At 40.6% G+C, this 18210-nt stretch overlaps 1 protein-coding gene across 1 annotated transcript in view; it reads left to right on the forward strand.

Annotated features, from left to right (window-relative positions):
- Positions 1–18210, forward strand: part of LOC307026123 (cadherin-6-like) — a 572233-nt gene that overhangs the window by 159570 nt on the left and 394453 nt on the right. The window lies entirely within an intron of this gene.

Raw genomic sequence — 18210 nt, forward strand, 5'->3', positions numbered from 1 at the left:
AGTAAAATCATTCAGCTGTATCCCTTACTCATACCTCTAAGATGGTAACTCCCATTTGTTTGTGCACAGAGTAGCAATCTGTGGATTATTCCATACATTTGTACTCCCCAAATATGAAATGATGTCTCCAAAGAAACACATAACCATAACCAAAACAGCCCCATGCATCTCTTTGAATGTGAAGGCATGTGTTATTCGTAGCTTTCTCCCGATACTTCACTCAGACGGTGTCTCCACAAGGACTCATCCTGATAGGTAATTTGGGTGTGCATGCATAATTGATGGTCTTTTGGAAGCTAATCCTCATAAATCTTGCCTCTCTTTCTAAAAGAGCCCATTTAGTAGGATTCCCGTATTAAGGCTACGGGTACCAGAGTTATCCTGACAGAGCTCACTGTGTACCCCGGGGAATGCTGGGTAAAGGCACATGCTAGTTTAGCAATCCCTCTGCTTTTTGTCCAGAGCTCTTAAATAAGGACTGCATTGTCAGTGGAACTATTCCCTGGAACAAAGCGCCTGGTACTGTCTATGAACAAATGATGGTTCAATTGATGAAAGTGAAGTACGGCATATCAATTAATGTACTCCTTTTGAATAGAATATCACATGAGCTAATGAGATCTCAACGCAACAAATGTTTCATTCTGCTCCTTCTTAGTCACTTGAATCTGTTTAATCAGCAATCATATTCAAGTGTTCAGAATACTTTTCCACTGAGTTGGTTAAAGTTTGAAATTGGTTGCCATTAGGACTTTTGCAAAAAGGTAAAGCCCAATGTAGCTTCTCAAGGTTCCAACTAAAGCAGTTAACATATTACAACAGGGTGTCCTTCTCTGACACCACAGCGTAAATTCAAATATTGTCAACGTACTACTTCAGCAGGGAAAGAGATATGAAAAAAGACATGGCGTTACAAATTGCTGATCCCTGCTACATTTTTGTGATATTTTCCTGTGCATGCCCATAACGTGGCTTCAGTGTGACATGTGCATTTTCCGAAATCAGGAAACGCCGCCTTGCAATTAATCTACTCTGATGCTTGTGATTGCATTTTCTAATTATCTTTCCTGCCTGTCCTTGAGTTTTAATAGCATTCTGGATATTAATCTTTGATGTGGTGTGCCTATTAAGCATTAGGGCCAGTGTGTCTTTTCAGAATGATTCCAAACACTCCATTAAAGGATGAGTGAGCATGCTGAATACGTGCCAGATCGTATAGACTCAAGCTGAGTTATCTCCACTAATTCAGCCTATTAACAATTTGGGGTTTATTAAAATAAAGTTGTTTATGATTACATTAAGTCGCAGACAGCTTATATGGCTCGGCATTAAAAAACAGAGATGTAAAGTGACAAAATGGTTAAATATGCTTTTAAAAGTGTTTCTAGGGTTGTTATTCTTACTCTTGGCCGAGACACTTTCTGGCGAGAGCTCCGCTGTGCTCCATTTCTGTAATCTCCAAAATTATACATTCTTTTTTTTTGCTGAATAAGAATATCTTTGATCAGATATAAACTAGTTGTTCATCAGGATATTCTTCCTAGAAAAGCAAACACTTGCACATTCCTCTGTAAGAATTGAAATGCACATGCATCCCAAAATGTAGCATCCAGGCTTCCCCACAAACATTAAACTGAGCACTGCAACGAAGCATTTTTATGGCTTTCCTGACTTTAGGAGGACAATAATTATGTGCAGCACAAGTCTGGCTGCAAACCTTTGCTAGAGGTCTTGCATGCATAATACGTGGATAATCCTCTATACATGGGAAAATATAAACACCTAAAGTGACCATCTGTTTTTCTGTGTTGCTGCAACCTTTACCACAGGGAATAATATACTGCACTGTTTACGTGTTTTTAACGGTAAACTGCACTTTCAACCAGAAGGTACTGAGTACATTTAGTTCGCTGACATTAAGCACAAATGCACATTTTTCAAATGTCAGCGGACTTTCTAAATGTAAATTGTATAAACATAATTAAATACGCGTCCAATTCTTATGGTGTGTGAACATTATTGTAGGAGCTAACACCTCTTGAACCGAGCAAACCAACAGACACACACACACACACACACACACACACACACACACACACACACACACACACACACACACACACACACACACACACATACATAAAACACACCTTTATACACAAATGCAGACTGAATAAGGGCGGGACGACATATTTAACCACCTACCATCCAAAACCTTACTACTGTACCCACATATTTAAAATGGCTGGCATTCAAAAACTGTGTAGGGTTAGTTTAGCTGAATAATTCAACAAGTGACAATGACAATCATATACAAACACAGACGCAGGTACATTCATTGGGAAAAGGAAAAATAAAATGGAGAGAGGGCAAAGGAGGGTTGCAAGGTCACAAAACTGCCGCCATAATGAGTGGGGATCACTCGTACCTCTATCCAACAACAGGATGTACGGCTGGTAACTACAGCATTTCTGCACTGACCAACACTAACGGTACATGTGAGGTGGGTGCACAACAAAAAAAAGCATTTTATGATTGTCAGTTTGAGTAGCTCCAGTGATTGCTTGCTGGTTTGTCAGAGCAGCACGGACATAGTGTAAATCTACCATGAGACGCAGCACCTGTGCAAACCTCCACTTGGTGGAGCCCTAGACCTTCACAAGTCTGCTGCAGTCTCTGGAAAACCACAGCAAGCTTCACTCATGTTTTGAAATCCTCTGAGCAATTTTTGCGATACAGTGCACACTTCCTCATTGAAAGCTTCTTTTAAAATGAACGGGGGGCTTTTCTCTTGAAAAGGGCGTGTTGACGGTGAACATACTTCATTATGGAGAAACAAAAAGACTATTTCATGATTGCTTTTGAAGGCGTTTTAACAAGGTACTAATATATAACTTCAAACAACTATGAAAAGGAAATTATTTTGGGGGTAGCATAGCCGCATCTCAATAAATTACACACTTCAACAACATCAAAAGAATATAATGATGCTGGAATAATAAAAACTGGCTAAAATCTCCATTCCATTGTTTTTTAGAGAGAAAGCATATTCCCTCCTCTCTGTTCGATTCCTCACTAACATAGCTTGTATTTTTCATCCTTTAGAAGCAGCATTGTGAATGCTCATGAGATGCCGTGTGGGGGAAATAGATTTCCACCTCTTTTCTTTTTAACACTGAAAGGTCACTCCATATCTGACAATAATTCAGGGAGCGTGTTAGTGGCTAATTTGCACTAAACAGTAATGGCGTTACATGGGTGACCCGGTGCACATTACAACACCCCGATACATCACTTTGGTGCCCGTAAAGCTGTCTGAGTGTGTGAGGCAACACACCCCGGGACTAAAAAGGAGAGTAAGGGTGGATTAAGTTTGTGCTGTGGAGGATATGAGCATGTACATACTCAGCAACACTGTTGGCTGCTCGCGTCGCGCTGCTTCGAACACCATGATAGACACTTCCATGCGTTTTTAGAGATAGGAATGGTACACTGCCTCTCCATCAAATCTGCCAGGAGCACATCACACTGTCTGATTCGCCCTCACTGCATCCCACCAGAAACACACATACAGCAACACACACCGATACTTAAGCAGGTGCACGCACACTTGCAGACAATATTTTACATAGTCATAATCATTCATCTCATGTACACATGACCATGGCTCTCCGTCGCTGCACAGTATCGAGTTAGAAAAGCACTTAGTTGGATGAAGCACTTAAGGTAAAAAAGTTAAGCTTATATTTTTGGAAAAGCACACAATTACAAATTATATAATTCCCACAATAAAGTGACATGTGTTGTGTTATATATTGTCTGACAGGTGTCACAGGCTTACTGTTTTTTTTCATTTAATTTAATTTCTGAGGAATGAAAAAATGCTAAAAAATAATACAACGGGGGTAATTTCTAGGATTGTCAGGCATCATCATTAATGTCAAAGTTGAAACATATTTTGAGCCTACTTCCACGTACACTTTTTTTCTCCATATTCAAGCACACCCTGCACATACATAGATGATGAAGACATTCAAGATTAGAGTTTTGAACAGAGAATCTAATCGGTCCCCAGTTCAGCCGGCGGAGCGTTTATAAACCTCCTTTGAAGTTGCAACTCTTCTTTTTCACGAGACCTCCACACTGCTGCGTAAGTGTAGCTTTGCCACAGTGCAACAAAAAGAAGCACATCACCTCTTGGAGTCTGGAGGCAGACAACATACAAACACATCCCTAAACATTAATCAGCAAAAAAAAAAAGAAGCCGTTACCTTTTTTTTGATTGTCACAGCTTAGCATCCATCTGTGTCACTGAGGGGTCGGTACTGTGTTCCTTCTCCTTAGCAGTGCTTAGCGCTGGAGAATATGACTCCTCACGGCACTGCTTACATTCCAAGACTGACAACAGCACAGCTGGTGCGAATGTGTATGGCAGTGTGTGTATGTGTGTGTGTGTGTGTGTGTGTGTGCAACAGAGAGAGAGAGTCTACTGCCTGCGCGCCTCCCTCACTCTATGCTCGGTCTCTTTCTCTCTGCCCTCCCTCGCTCCATTTCTCCTCCCCGCTCTCTGGCTTCTCTCCCTTTCCTCCTCTACACTTTCTTTCTATCATCTCCTCTCTCTCTCTCTTTTCTCTATGTCTCTCTTTCTATGTCCCTCCCTCCCCCTCCCCTCCTCTCCCTCTTTCCATCCCCTCCTCTCTCTTTCTCTCGCAGTGCATCACTTCTGGCGGTGGATGTCACCGAGGCTGAAGCTGAGGCGACTCTGCCCCTGATTGGCTGCCATTCACAAGTTAGCGATAAAGAAAAGGGGAGAGAGAAAACGGGCAGAAAGGCTGGGAGAAAAAGGAGGGGGAGGGGGAGGAGAGATGGGGGGGGGGGGGGGGTTAAGGGACAAAATAGTGCCCTTACATCCCAGTGAGCATCAGCTGACTGTGGAATGGAGAAACAGGGAGGTTAGAGGCTGAAGACGCTGGCAACGCACACAACGTTTTCCTTTTTTCAAACTGTGAATGCATCCAGAAAGCTCTCTAAATAAGAGGCTGCGCTAAAAAGCCACTGCAATGACGGATTGACCGCATGATGTTTGATGTCTAACGCAATCTGCCCCGTCTAATCTTCTTTCAATGACAGCGGAGTGAAGGAGAAAAAGGCCATAACTTGTAAATCAGCCGCACATCATGGGGGGGGGGGTGCTCCGTTCGTCTTCATCTTCCTCTTTCGTCCCGCTGCCTTGGCCGGCAGTTTGTGGCAGGTGCACATGCATCCCAGGCACTCTGTCATCCCTTCTCATTACATGCTCCATGTTGGATGCATATCAATACATCTCCATATAGTATGTGCCTATTGAGAGTGATATAGCAGTTTAATTCAACTGAATGGAATGGAGTGGGGGACCATACATCATGCTGCTTGATGCTGAGGGGTGAGACAGGGAGCGATACCTTATTAGAAGCTGATATTGGTCCCTAACATGTACCTGGAGCAGATAAACGGTCAGTAGACGGGGATTTGAAATGCAAGGGACGCCACTCGGAGCCGAACTGTGGATGAATAATGGAAGAAAAGCAGCAGTTTGACCGGCCAAGCTCATCCAAGCTCAAGTTTTATCTCCCGATATCAGCGTGCATAGATTATCAGCTCAAACTCTCTGCACCAGATTAATAAAAATGCAAACAGGCCAAACTAATTAACATCTGAAACAAGCGGTGAGGTAGCCACCCTCTGATTCTGAGCCAGCTACACACTCTGCAGCACAGTGTGTATGCTGCTGCGAGATTAAGAAGAAGTGTGTGTTTGTATTTGTTCATGTGTGCGCATGTTGGCCCGGTTACTGTGGTTGTGTGTATGACTGGGGGAGGGGAGGTTTGTCATGTTTACTTATACCCTTGTGTGTATGGGATGGAGGCACATGTATGTGTCTGTGAGTGTGTATGTGGTGTTTCTCCCTAACAAGCCACTGGGAAAAAAGCAGGCTAATTTGTACATTTCTGCATAGAATTAGTACTAATTTACCTGCTCTCCCCACCCCTGGGACGTTAATAAAGCTGTTGTTACGTAGCCCAAACAACTCTGAGCAAACATCAGAGAACAAGAACAAGCAGTGTACCCAACTGTTTCTGAAAATATAGAAACATGTTTTCAGTGCAAACATGTTCTACTCCTCTCTACACACAGATACATTCCAATCTTCTCTTCCTAATTCCACAGGCCTCCGAGGCAAACCATTTCCTGATTCCCATGTTTTTCTTTTTCTTTCGGTACCCTCCTGATGAGGTCTCCATTACATTAAATCAAAGTTTTCCAGGCTGAGGAAACAGCTTCCTTAAGTAAGGGTGTCTCCTGATCCTCTCCCAATTCTCAGTGTCAGCTCCCATCAGCATCACTTTTCTTCTTGCACTTGCATTCACCTCCACAGTGCTAGCTGCCGCTGATTAGTTCTCTGATTTCCCTCGCCTTCCCAACGGAACACTCAAGTGCGGGTGTCTACCCACTGTTTGCTGCTAGCATAACAACTGTAGCTGCCGACAGGTTACTGATATATTGCTCTCGGTTGGCAATGACACGGCCACATTTAGCTGAGCAGGGAAAACCCGAATCATGTCTCCTGTTGCTGCTTCTAGTGGTCACATGAAGATCCCTTACAAACTAGCAAAGAGGTAAATCTGAAGGACGTTTAAAATGTACCGTGTGCGCTCGTTTTCCAGTTCCATATATTCACCCCTTTTACAAAAATACCATTTTTACATTATCCCTGACCTTTCCTCAGGCGTGCATATTCCTCTCAAATCATATTGATTTTCTGCTCATTTTAAACTAAGATACTCCCGGGTAAAACTTTGATTTTGGCCGTATACATAATTCATGGTGTTTCTAAAGTTTGTCCTGGACAACTAGTTTTGTTTCTAGCTGTTTTTGATCAATTTGATTAATTATTTAAAGTTCTCCTTCACATATGTGATTTTTCAGCATAATTGTACTTCTCTTTTTTGCCCTCCCAAAATGAACTTGATCTTTGGATTCATAATAGTTTGTTTCTTTTTTCCGCTGTAGCCACACTCTTAGGAAACATATTTGCAAATAACATTCAAACAGTGGGTAACCAATACATTGAACGGGATTGAATTAAAAGCATACAACGTAATGAAAAACGTTTTCTTGCTAAAGCAGGTTCTGTGGCATCCGTTGTTTGGGAATGATCCAATCCATGTGTTCCACTCAGGCGGCTTTACAACATACACCTGCCTCTTGCCTGACGGAGGCAAGCTGCTTTCAATTCATCGGGGACATATCACATGATGATGGGATGCCAATCTTTTATAGGGTGATCATTTCTGTTGCAAAAAAAAAAAGAAGAAAATACATTTATAGTTTGAGTCACAATTCTTTAACAGGACTACTTATCTGCCAGGTGTGCAGCTGTTCATTGTGGTCTTGATTCATCTCTGAAAGCATTGTTTGCAGTAAAAACAGTTTATTGTTGAAATAGATGAAATACAAGATTGACTGTCAGCGCATACCAGTGGTGTATTCAAGGCCGGAACTGAGTGGGCAAATACAAAGTGCTTTCTGAAGTAAAGGTAGGTTTAACATCTAGAAAATACTTATTTTGCGAAGGATTGTGATTGTTGTTTAGTGCTGTGGGTGTATACATGTCTCCCATTTATTGAGTGCAAGAGAAATACCAAAATAACTTCAGTAGCAAACACAAATGTGAATTAATAATATCACTGAGTGTTTGATAGCGCTCCATCATCTTCAGAAGTTTGGCAATGGTACAGTGCAGGGTTATTATATTGTTAATCTGAGACCCATTATCTCTGATTACAAACTGTGGAGATTGTAAACACCATACCTTATTAAGCTGTACCTTTATTTGATGTTTGATCGAAGTTGTTTGGTCAACAGTTTTTCAAGACCAGATGAAAAACTGTGATTCAAAGCAAGGAGACTGTAATATAAAAAGAAAAAAAAGAAACACCGTTCACATTTCACGTTTGCCTCAGTAATCAAGCATATCTCATCTAGAGCTGGAATTATAATTAGCCAAACCCTACTATAGTTATACCATCAAAGGTAAGCATTGACCAGTAAGACTAAAGACTACAATTACTCCATACTTATGATATACTCCATAATTACACTCACATAGGTTACATAATTGAAGGGTTGAGTGTTCTCAATATTGACTCAGTTTCATTTGCATACATTCCACAGATTTACTGCGGCTAAAGCTCTTACCAAGACTAACTGACACTGGGCGAAGGTAAATGCTAAGGTCTGGGTCGCCGCTCAAGGACACTTTGACAGTAGACACGTCTGTTAATGGACATGTTAGCTATTACAGGAACTGAAACTGTGCTCATCTTGGCAAATGCTTTCCCTTTTTTATGTATCTCAATCCAAAGGTTATTCCGAAGTCGCCATTGCTTTCCCCCCCCCCCGATTGTTATTATTCACCTGGGCTATGACTGCAATAAAAAGTTGAATATGGGCCAATTCGATAAATTGCAAATCCTCTATCGTTAAGAGTGTTCTTTGCTGAGTTCACAGACACTGCAATATTTTCTCTTTCTTTTTATAGCAATAGCAATTTATTTAGGTGTCTAGGCTTCCATTGTAATAATGGAAAGTCACTTGCACAGATTCATTTTGAACCGTATAGTTGCTGCCATTATTTTTTATAAATTATTTCTCAGTGAACTACCAATAAAAAAGGAAAATCGAATATGTACATTATACTATTACAGTAATATCCACACATACATATTTGTGTATAAACCACTCGTTCGCAAAAAGAGTGTTTGTGCTTGTTCAAATATTTAATCTTATTATTCCCAGCAATTGATTTAAATCAGAACATGTGTTGCTATTGGAGGAAACTCCCATCACCGGTGACACACCACACTAATGCGCAGTGACATCTGTGTGGAGCGAGGTGGTGTGTAGGAAGACGTGCTGGATGATGGTTTCACAAGAAAAGCCCTGAGGATGCTCCTGTCCCAGCAGAAGTGATGACACTTTACCCAGTCTGTGAACACTTACTTATGGAGGAGCTCAGCAGGCAATACATCTACTTTTATTGACACAATTGCCACTGTCATACAATCCACAGTCCACTTCCCCCTCGTGGGCATTTTCCAACATTTCTAGAGCAGCATTCAACTGGGGAAATAATTCATTTTTTACAGAAAATACAATTACTGTATGCTATTAGTGTAATATTTTCAAATTTAAATGCATTTCTAAGCCAGATGACTTGAGTGTCTCTGTGTTTGTTTCTGAAAAGTAAGATCGATAAATGGATTAAGCCAACATAACATAATGAAGAAACAATTAAATGTTGGCAATGGACTTGAAACCCATGTGCAACATGTTTAATGTCCCACACTTATAGTATATAAATACAAATAAATAATACATAAAACCTCATTTATTTAGAAAATGTTGCCAGGCTTCCTTGTAATTAGTTTGTTGCTGCAACTAATGAAAATGTAATACATAACAATTAACACAAACATTTCATTTCTCATTTGAATCTCAAACCGATTAAGATGGAATTAATTTAATTAATTCTCTTTTTTTGACATTTACGTGTTTGCGAGCTTCATATATGTTTGCAGTTTATTTTTATCTTGCAGTTTTTCAAGGCTTAAAAGGATGTGCCCTTTTGTCCTCTGCCTGGTCACATGCAGGTGGAGGTGAGGTCATGGTCTCTGTTATATCCTTGGTTCTATCATGGGATGTATCTGTGCACAGTTCCCAATGAACCTCTCTAAAAGCTTTTTTAACTGACTATTCCATACAACTCACCCACCATTCTTGTACAGTCATTAGTGTCTCACATTTGCTAAGATATTTATAGGGGCAGAAAATGATTATGCAAAGTCTGCAATGTTTGTGTGGGAATAATTATAGTTTTGCAGTTTGTTCCTGTGCGTCATGCATGGTGTGAAATATGGAGGTGGTTGTTTCCAGTATAGATCTGAGGGACTGATGATGAATGCCTCCGGACTTCCTCCAGTCAATCTGTTCTTTTGTCCACCTACAGTTCCTGTGGGGCTTTTTTACCTGTTTTCTAAGTAAATCGTTCTGTGTTGGTGTGCACAAAAAAAGAGGATTATATATGCTCTGTATACGTTCTTGTGATGTCCCTCCATGTTTTCATCATCACACCTTTGTCGTGAATTTCCTCTCGACCATTCTCTCAACATAAATTGACTCAGATTGTTTAAGCCCTGGGTTTAAAGGGACATACAAGTAAGGGTTTGATTGGTCGTGACTCATATTAGCCTTTAAATCACCCATGAGTAATGTAATCCTTCTCATTGTTTTCTGCTGTGTCATCGGGACATCACAAAGCCTCTTGACTCCACTTCTAACTGTGAGCTGTGCACCGGTGATTCTTGGAAATCGAGCCTCAATAGACACAGGCTCCATTAACACTACACGGTTAATTGTCTCAACTTTCATAATCATGATTCACCGACCTTTTGTTCGTTTGTCTGGTGAGAAATAAAATCCAATGTTGTTGACCCATGATTATGTGTTAAAACAAACCGAGCAGAACATAGTAAAGTTGACTGTGATACATTATGAGAAACGCCTCAATAATCCAAGTAGTGTGATCGTTTTATACATTATCACGTTATTTTTGTCGTCCTCTTTAAACAGGATCCATTTGGGGCTCAGGGTAGACCTACGAGTGTCCAAATGGGAAGAGAGGCTGGGAGAAGCCCAAAGCTCACTGGATGGATTAAATTATATCCGATATAAACTGGGAATACACCAGGATCTCCAAGCAGGGCTGCAGGGTGTAGCTAGGGAGAAGGTACACTGCAGTGCTGGGTAATGGCTGCAAAGTGGAAGGATTGATTTGCTCAAAAGGACACATTCCTTCAGAAAAATGACATAGCATACTCCACTTTGGCATTGCATTCTGCTTCGCTTAAGGCTTTTGTTGCCATTGAAGAGCTTTATACAACACTTAACCCTTTGTGCTATTAATTGTATGGCACTATACAGACACAGCCAACACATATCAATTAAAGGGCCCATGTCATGCTTCTCCGGTTATTACCCGTCCCCTTGTGTGTTATGAAGGTTTTTATGCTTGTAAACGGTCTGCAGAGTCAAAACCCCTCAAAGGACACCCTGTAGCGAGTAAAACTCTAACACAGAAAAAACCTGTCTATGCTGCCCCAGAACGCCTCGTTGGAGATTTCTAATTTTCCATTTTTTTTTCTTCCTGGGTTCTCTGGCGTGTGAATACCTAAATCAACAACAAATGACCGGATTGGCCCAAATGGACCAAACGGCGGAGCACCTCACACACCAGGATCCCTTGGCTAACTAACAGGTGGGAGTCCCCATTGACTTGCAGCTCCCTGGTTGGTAATAGACGAGTTGGGATCGCGGACAAATGCTCTCCGCAGACCCATAAACCTTTTTCTTACTCAATATCAAGCCACACTTGTAATTCGTAATTGTTTTTACTTCGGCTGTTTGTGTGTGCTCAGGATGAGTTCAGCTTGGTCTCGCTGTATCGCTGACCCGGAAACCTGTCCGCTCCTCGCAGCAGCCCGACCAATCAGAGCACACTGGGCTCAAAGCGAGGGGGGAGCTCCAACAAGCCGTTTAGGACAGAGTGAATACACATACTATACAGAGATGCTGTATGAGAAACCAATGTGAGTTTGATAAATTGCACAATTTAAATCTATTCTAGTATACCTCAACAATGGAATTATGATTAGTAGAAATGGCCATGACATGGGACCATTTTAATGTTTATAATTAACCATGCATTTAATCTCTATTCAAGTTTAACCCATTGTTATGATGCCTTTCCCTAACCATATTGCATACCCCTCGATTCCACCGGGTCCGTCTGCGTCGTGACTTGCATAAATGGCTGCGCCGCAGTTTTGGTCCGGCTTCCTCCGGCGTCATACCCTACCGGGCGAGTTTCAGAAGCATTTCAGAAGCGGAGCGTCTTGCGTGCCGGCTCGCAGTTTTTGTTGATTTGGGCATATTTCCTGGACAGGCTACTTTGTACAGACAAAGTCAGTAATAATTGTAATATTCCAGTTATAAACGACATGAATCAAAGAGGTGTTGCTGTATTTTAGTGGTAAAAAAATGCATTCACCATAATTATTCTATATCATTTACACAGTGCCTGTAAACCGGAGGAGAACGCTGGCATTTGTACGGAGGGATAGGGTCTGCAAAATTAGTTTATTTTGGGGATGGGCCGGATGCTCTGACCGTTCCACTTCCTGCCCAGCGCCTCTGTAACACCTTGCGTCTCATCGTAAATAGTCTTGCATCCTATTTTGAGCGGAGCCCAGCACCGAGACGCTTCTGGGACGCTTCTGAGCCGTAACGCGGCGCGTCTGGTGGAATAGCACCCATTGACTAGCAGCCGTAACGCGACGCAGACGGACCCGGTGAAGGGGTTAGTTTATTAAACATGATTTATGCAATCATCTTTCCCTGAATATAGACATTTATATTGTAACAACAAACATTTCTAAAGACTTGTTTGAATAATTAATATTGATTTTGTTTTTCTCTTTAGATACAAATAAATACAATTGAAACTGTGCATTGAATAAACAATGTCCAAATGCGCTGCTGTTGTCGGGATAAAACCAAAGTGGAATGTTGTCATTATAGACTCAGAGACTCTGGGATAACATTGTGTGTTTCTACTACATATATTTCAGGATATTTATAGTTTTTCTCCAGGCCACTGTCGAAGTACAAATGTCAGCATATGTACAGTATGGATAAACAGAGCTGTTGTATCAAGTTCAACAGGCTCTCAGAGTTCAGTTTAGTTCATCTTTATCCACAAAAGACCTTTGCCTCTATTGCTCCGGGCTTGAATAGTAATGCAAATATCCTTATCAGACTAAAATGAGTCAGGAAGGAGATTTGTACCATGCTTATGGCTACCATTGTGTGGATGCCTGACTCGTGGCCTAGCTCGTCCATGTATGAATACATAATATGAAAAACACATGGAGTTATCCCCTTTCTTTCCTCTTTTGAATTTGGTGACCCACATCACAATTTATTTGTTGCTATTCATCTGCTGGATTTGGCGTTACATAACTTATTTGTGTGGAAAACAGAACTGTATGCATGCAGCAAATTCAGTGGGAGGCTATTATAAATAAAACCATTCATTTTTATTTTGTATTCAGCAAATGCATTTTTGTTCTACAGAAGTCGGTGTGCATCACTCTGTGGGTTTGACATCTTCCATGCAGCCGTTTCCTTTGGTTTAGTCCTTTTAAGCGAAAAAAAAGAAAAAAAAAAACTTGGAGACTGACTTACAGCAGACATTCCCTCCATCCAGGTAATTCATTTTCTCATTCATTCTGTAATTCTCCCGGCTAATGTGCGGATTGACGAACAGCACGCTTTGTTATGAATTGCTAAAGCAGTTACTATATTTTTGAATTACACTTCAGAACCCAACCTGTTTTTACATATGTTATGCCTGGTATTTTCCCTTAAGGATAACATGGAAACAGTGTTGCCATGGCACACTTTGGAGAGGTTACAGTACATGAATGAAATGATTATGGATGCGGAGGCCTATTCCAGTGGTATTTTGGGGAAAACAAAGACATGCATAGCATTAGAAGAAGCATACATTGTATCACCTGGCTGTAGAGAGACAATTAGCTCCTGAAATGTTGACACGTAGATTTGTGTTTTGTCTCAACAACTCATGCCATGCATTTGTGGAAAACCTGTTTGGATTGTGAAAATTGTCATTTTTGTATTTCGCCCTACTCTCATCCGTCAGTTTTAATTTACAACTAATTACTTACAAAATAAACCCTTTCTACAGATTCACAAAATAATTTGCCCTGAAGGAAACACACATTTAACCAAAGTGTAAAGCATTATAACTTAACATTACCTAAGGGAACAACAGTAATAGCTCAAGGCGTTTCAATGATGATGCCCTTCAGTCCGCTCTATACCAACAATCTGCACTTTTCTTCCTTGACAACCTTTCCCTCTGCCATTGAAAAAAAAAAAAAAGATAATTATATTACCCCCACAATAGCTATTGAATGAATGAATACAGTGTGGAGCATTGATGGGAGTTTATGAAAGATATTCTCATGTGTTACGTTTATATGTATGAATATACAAGACATTTAACTAATGTTATAGGCAAGCATTTGCATATTATGTTGGAAATGTACTTTTTCTTACACTAACCAAGGTTTCTCAAATATACCAGAAGCTTAAACTTATTTTTGACCGTCAAATGTTATTGGGAATAATTCAATTGTTCCGTAGATAAAACATTTGTAAAACTGCCATCTTTCTCTCATTACAGCTATATTTAAGGAAATCAAACCAGGAAGCTGTATTCACACTAACAACACTGTTTAAAGTTGTAGAAGTTAAAAGGAGACTAATGCTAAGCTGTTGAAGGAAGTTGTTCCATTAATTAGCACTTCTTTATTAAATATTATGAATATCTCTTTATTATCAGGCTATGTTTCACAATCATTCAAAGTAGCACAACCTCGATCCAGAGGTTTTAGCAAACTATACTGTAGACCTATTTCTAATCTTCCATTCCTCTCAAAAAATATTCAGAAAGCAGTCACAAAACAGCTGTGTGATTACTTAAAAAACGATGATTTATTTGAAGATTTTCAGTCTGGCTTTAGAACACATCATAGCCAAGAGACAGCTCTGGTTAAAGTCAAAAATGACATTCTAATAGCCTCTGACAAGGGACTTGTCTCTATTCTTGTCTTGCTCGATCTTAGTGCTGCATTTGATACTATCGACCATGATATCCTATTGCAAAGACTAGAGCACTTAGTTGGCATACAGGGAACTGCTTTAGGCTGGTTTAGGTCCTATCTATCTGAACGCTCTCAGTTTGTACGTGTCAACGATGAATCTTCCACGCAAACCAAAGATAGCCATGGAGTGCCACAGGGCTCAGTGCTCGGACCTATTTTGTTCACATTATACAGGACTGTCTCAGAAAATTAGAATATTGTGATAAAGTTCTTTATTTTCTGTAATGCAATTAAAAAAACAAAAATGTCATACATTCTGGATTCATTACAAATCAACTGAAATATTGCAAGCCTTTTATTATTTTAATATTGCTGATTATGGCATACAGCTTAAGAAAACTCAAAATCCTATCTCAAAAAATTAGAATAGTTCCTCAGACCAAGTAAAAAAAAAAGATTTATAACAGCAAAACACAATCAAACATTTGAAAATGTCCATTAATGCACTCAGTACTTGGTTGGGAATCCTTTTGCACGGATTACTGCATCAATGCGGCGTGGCATGGAGGCAATCAGCCTGTGGCATTGCTGAGGTGTTATGGATGCCCAGGATGCTTCAATAGTGGCCTTTAGCTCATTAGCATTGTTGGGTCTGGTATCTTTCAGCTTCTTCTTCACAATACCCCACATATTCTCTATGGGGTTCAGGTCAGGGGAATTTGCAGGCCAATCGAGGACAGTAATGCCATGGTCAGTACACCAGTTACTGGTGGTTTTGGCACTGTGGGCAGGTGCCAGATCATGCTGGAAAATGAATTCCTCATCTCCATAGAGCTTTTCAGCAGACGGAAGCATGTAGTGCTCTAAAATCTCTTGGTACACAGCTGCATTTACTCTGGGCTTGATGAAACACAGTGGACCAACACCAGCAGCTGACATGGCTCCCCAAACCATCGCTGACTGTGGGAACTTCACACTGGATTTCAAGCAACTTGGATTTTGCTCCTCTCCAGCCTTTCTCCAGACTCTGGCGCCTTGACTTCCAAATGAAATACAAAACTTGCTTTCGTCTGAAAAGAGGACTTTGGACCACTGTGCAACTGTCCAGTGCTTCTTTTCCTTAGCCCAAGTCAGACGCCTCTTCCGTTGTCTTGAGTTCAGAAGTGGCTTGACCATGGGAATACGGCTATTGTAGCCCATTTCCCGGACACGTCTGTGAACAGTGACTTTTGATACCTGGACTCCAGCTTCAGTCCACTGTCTTTGAAGCTCCCCCAAATTCTGGAAGCGACTCTTCTTCACAATGCTGTTAAGGCTGCGGTCATCTCTCTTGGTTGTGCAGCGTTTCCTGCCACATTTCCCCCTTCCAACAGACTTTTTGTGGATGTGCTTTGAAACTGCACTCTGTGAACAGCTTGCTCTTTGAGAAATTTCTTTTTGTGTCTTACCCTCCTGATGGAGGGTGTCAATGACGGTCCTCTGGACAGCAGTCAGATCAGCAGTCTTCCCCATACTTGTGATTTAGTTTACTGAACCAAGCTGAATGTTTTTCAAGGCTCAGGAAACCCTTGCAGGTGTTTCGAGTTAATTAGACGATTCAAGTGATTCGTTGAACACCCTACTAGTATACTTTTTCATGATATTCTAATATTTAGAGATAGGATATTTGAGTTTTCTTAAGCTGTATGCCATAATCAGCAATATTAAAATAATAAAAGGCTTGCAATATTTCAGTTGATTTGTAATGAATCCAGAATGTATGACATTTTTGTTTTTTTAATTGCATTACAGAAAATAAAGAACTTTATCACAATATTCTAATTTTCTGAGACAGTCCTGTATATGCTTCCGTTAGGCAATATTATAAGGAATCATTCTGTAAATTTTCATTGTTGTGAGGATGATACTCAACTATATTTATCAATCAAGCCTGATGAAATTAATCATCTAAATAAAATTCAAGACTGCCTCAAGGACTTAAAAACGTGGATGACCTTACATTTTTTGGTGTTAAACACGACCAAAACTGAAGTTATTGTACTCGGCCCGAAGAATCTACCAAACAAATTATCTAAAGATATACTAACTATGGATGGCATTAATTTGGCGTCCAGTGAGACTGTAAGGAATCTTGGTGTTATATTTGATCAGGAATTATCCTTTAACGCCCACATAAAATCAATTTTAAGGACCGCCTACTTCCATCTACGTAACATTGCAAAAATCAGGCATATCTTGCCTCAAAACGATGCAGAGAAACTAGTCCATGCATTTGTTACTTCAAGGCTGGATTATTGTAACTCCTTATTATCAGGGTGGACCAAGAAGTCAGTCAAGTCGCTTCAGATGATTCAAAATGCTGCAGCTCGTGTACTAACCAGAGTTAGGAGAAGGGACCACATTACTCCTGTTCTGGCTGCCTTACACTGGCTCCCTATAGAACACTGGATAGAATTTAAAATTCTTCTTCTCGCCTACAAAGCCCTTAATGGGCAGGCGCCATCTTACCTTAAAGAACTCATTATACCCTACTGTCCTAATAGGGCATTGCGTTCCAAGAATGCAGGGTTGTTGGTTGTTCCTAGAGTCTCTAAAATTACAATGGGAGCCAGAGCCTTTTCTTATCAAGCTCCACTTTTGTGGAATCAGCTTCCAGTTTGTGTTCGGACGGCAGACACCCTATCCGTTTTTAAGAGTGCGCTTAAGACCTTCCTTTTTGATAAAGCTTATAGTTAGGGCTGATTAGATTCAGCCCCTAGTTTTGCTGATATAGGCTTAGTTTGTCGGGGGACATCTTACTTCTTCCTTCTCTCTGTCTGTACCTGTGTACTCTCATGTTCCGATTAACCCAGCTTCCCCAAATTTCTTTCTTTTTGGTGTCTATATACGCCGGGATCCGGAGTCATGGATGATCCTGCGGTCCTCTGTCCTGGATTGCGAGTCCTGGATCTTTAGTCGTGGCTGTGATCCTGGATAATAAGTCCTGGATGGATATCCTCGTGGATTCATCTTCCTATTATACATACATGCATTTCCAAACATTTGGAATACCTATATTGCAAATGTATCATCTTTTCATTTTTCACACGGCATCTATTGCACGTCTGTCCGTCCTGGGAGAGGGATCCCTCCTCTGTTGCTCTCCCTGAGGTTTCTCCCATGCTCCCCTTTAAACTGTGGGTTTTCTCCAGAAGTTTTTCCTTGTACGATGTGAGGGTCTAAGGACAGAGGGTGTCGTATTGTCATACTGATATTCTGTACAAACTGTGAAGTCGACTGAGACAAATGTAACAATTGTGATATTGGGCTATATAAATAAACATATATTGATTGATTGATTGATTGATTGATTGATTGATTGATTGATAATGCTTCCTTTCTTTCCAACAACTTCTCTTTGGGATGTGGCTGAGGTACAACA

Source organism: Notothenia rossii (assembly GCF_949606895.1).
Source record: "Notothenia rossii genome assembly, chromosome: 12".
Taxonomy (NCBI): domain Eukaryota; kingdom Metazoa; phylum Chordata; class Actinopteri; order Perciformes; family Nototheniidae; genus Notothenia; species Notothenia rossii.